A 3,349-nucleotide genomic window follows, 5' to 3' on the forward strand; every position below is an offset into this window, starting at 1 on the left:
CCGTACCCTAAGGTCAGCTGATCAGTTGCTTTTGAGGGTCCCAAAGACAAAATGCAAGCTCAGAGGGGATCGTGCTTTTCTGTGGCAGCTCCTAAGCTATGGATTGATCTGCCTTTGAGCATAAGACAGGCCTCTTCACTTGCTATTTTTAAGTCTCTTCTTAAGACTCATCTTTTTTCTTTGGCTTTTGGCACAATCTGAGAGATTTCACTTTGTTTTATTGTGTCTGTTTCTAATATGTATTTTATATTCAATTCTTTCTATTTTATAATTGCATTGTATTTTATGATTGTGTACAGCACTTTGGTCCTGTCGGTGTATAAAGTGCTTCATAAATAAAGTTGGTATGGTATGGTATGGTTAAGGACACCTTCAACCCGCTATGAAATGAATGAACAGAACGGAAGTTTATTGTGATATTCTGATTACCCAAATATGTCACAACAGGGTTAAAGAGTTTAGAGGCACACAAAATATATTGTTACCCTTTTTGGCAGACACTGCATTGTTAGCATTCTCAATTTTTTGCATCTTCCATGGGATCTCATCCCTCAGTATTGTTGATGTTGATGCATCTGAGCTGAAGCTTGAGTCATACTCAGAAGCAGATGACCTTTCAGAGAACTCTGAAGAAGAAAATCATTTTCATCATTTTGTAAAATCTGTATGATGCTTGACTTACGTTGCCTTTATATCTCACCATCATGGCAGTAAACCTTCAACACAACATTGCCTTGTTTAATGAGGTCACTGAATATTTCTTCATCAACTTCAGTATCTGTTCCATCCATGTATGCAACTTTGGCATCAGCTGGCAGGCAAAATCTTTCAATGACTGGAAAAGTAAGAAGGCAAAATTTAGATTCTGATGCTCTAATCACCAACTGTGTCATTAAAATATTAATGACCTTTTTTGTGTTGATCATACGATTAACTTGGAGATTAGAAAACATATTGCAAAACCAAAAATAAAATGGCTTATCCCTTTTACTCACCACAGATTTGTAAAATAAGTGTTGAAAACTAAGTATGTATTTTACCTAAATACATAATTTACCCTGCACAGAGGTTTAACAAGTAACCAACCTCTCTCATGGAATTGATGAAAGTCAAACTGCCCTTCAACCTCATCCAACTTAACATACTTGTGCACCTCACCATAGTTAACCTGGATCAACATTTTACTGAAGCATGGAATAAACCTAGATAAAGCAAAATACAACTTATAAGTAAAGTGTTTCCCTTAGTGTGCAATGTTTGTCTGCTGTAGAGACATCTCAGCGGTCCAATTGAAGTTCCGGTCAAGGCTAATAGGCAGGAACCTTTACATTCCCACGGCCAAAATCATGATTTTAAATGGCAAAAAAATCATAAAAGTTTTATCTTTTATGATTATATGGTCGGATATCATTATTATTTTTAAGTGTTACCGTTACAGTAACACTTTTAATTGTAAGTACATCAGTTGCTAGCTAGCAACCCACATGTGGGCTGCTAGCTAGCACTTTGTGTGAGGTTGTTGAAAAATGGACACATTTAGCTGCCACTAAATTAAGTCATAATTAGTCAAAAAATTCACATCACTCACTCTATCAATTTAATAGTGCTTGACCAAGAATTTAGGAAGCTGCGCTTACCGTGTAGAAACGCAAGAGACAGACAAAATGGAGCCATGTTCAGACTGCACTGAAACGAATATTGTGAAGAAGGGGGCGGAGCTTATTTTTCTCCCAGCAGAGTAGATTCAACACTGGCCCAATTAACTCGTGGAAATAACGCGGGTAACACTGAGCACCAGTTAAAATCAACTCTGAAACCATTAAATCTTAAATGTTAACTTTAGTTTTTGCTGTGTACCCAAATCTATACAGGTATATGTGGAGGTACTAAGTAGTTGTTGTGTCAGTGATACATTTTGATAAATCATATCTGCCATTTTATGTGGTAGTTCTACGGATAGGTTTTTTCATAAATTGCAAAAATTATCTCGACGGTGAAGGTGGAGAGACTGCAGGCTCAATTTGTGGCAGCGGCATCTGACACCGGCACTTCCTGTGGCATGCTGTGATTTGTGGCAGCGGCATCTGACACCAGCACTTCCTGTGGCATGCTGTGGCACTTTCACTGGCATGTTGTGGCACTTTCTATGGCATGCTGTGTGGCATGCTGTGGCACTTTCTGTGGTATGCTGTGGCACTTTCTGTGGCATGCTGTGTGGCATGCTGTGTGGCATGCTGGGGCACTTTCTGTGGCATGCTGTGTGGCATGCTGGGGCACTTTCTGTGGCATGCTGTGTGGCATGCTGTGGCACTTTCTGTGGCATGCTGTGTGGCATGCTGTGGCCCTTTCACTGGCATGCTGTGTGGCATGCTGTGGCACTTTCACTGGCATGCTGTGTGGCATGCTGTGGCGCTTTAACTGGCATGCTCTTGCCTAGAAGGTGCCACGGCTCTTTGTGAACTGCTGTTTCTGTTTTTAGGCAAACTGTTTGTTACATACGCCTGTTACACCTTAGCTACTTGTAAATAATCATATTTTTATTGCATTATTTCCAATAAAAGCTTTACCTCCACCAAGTCCTGGCACTTCTTGTGACACCTCCACCAACTACTGGCTCTTCTTGTGGCAGTGGGAGTGGCAATTGCGGTGGTGGCTGCAGGACTTTCACTGGCATGCACTTACCAAGAAGATGTCACGGCTGTTGCTGCATTCCTGTTGCTGTGTGTGGGCAAATGATTTGTTAGCTACCTGTTACTCTATAACTACTTCCAAATAATTATGTTTTATTCATATTATTTCCAATAAAACCTTGTTTAATTACCACCAGCTTTGTGGCAGCTGCAGTGGCATACATCCGCCACAGGGTGTCACTAAGCCGGCATGCCACCTGTCGCCCTTCTGCGAAAATGCTTAGATTTTCGGGTTATTTAATACCTATTATATATTTACATTCAATTATTCATGTGTTAAATTCACATAATTTAACAAACATTTTCAAGCAATTTAATACAAAAGTTATAAGGTTACTGTATGTGTGGTTTAACTCGTGATTAGAGAAACAAATGTGGTGATATAAATACATCATTTGAAAACACACTAGCACACCTTTGGCCATTAGGTGCCACAAAGATGCCACGATAAGTCCATGGGATGGCAGGATGCCACCAACATGCCAAACCCGTTGTAAAAGCCTCCAACGTCCCACACCGGCTGCCGCTGTTTTCATGGAAGCAATGCTGATTTCCTTCCCCTTGTAAAGTTTGGTACTTGTTTGTAAAGCACACAAATAAAATACTTTATAAAACCAATACTTCCTAACTACTGATTATATTAAAAAACTTTTGTGGAA

At 39.9% G+C, this 3,349-nt stretch overlaps 1 long non-coding RNA gene across 1 annotated transcript; it reads right to left on the bottom strand.

The window, feature by feature from the left end:
• Positions 1-525: 525 nt before the first annotated feature.
• LOC118559408 lies at positions 526-1,247 on the bottom strand. The gene is made up of 3 exons (XR_004928843.1): positions 1,087-1,247; positions 701-835; positions 526-626 (listed from the first exon to the last, which is right to left on the bottom strand). It is a non-coding gene; the product is annotated as an uncharacterized LOC118559408 (long non-coding RNA).
• Positions 1,248-3,349: the final 2,102 nt, after the last annotated feature.

The sequence above is a fragment of the Fundulus heteroclitus genome, unplaced genomic scaffold, assembly GCF_011125445.2.
Source record: "Fundulus heteroclitus isolate FHET01 unplaced genomic scaffold, MU-UCD_Fhet_4.1 scaffold_28, whole genome shotgun sequence".
Classification (NCBI taxonomy): Eukaryota; Metazoa; Chordata; class Actinopteri; order Cyprinodontiformes; family Fundulidae; genus Fundulus; species Fundulus heteroclitus.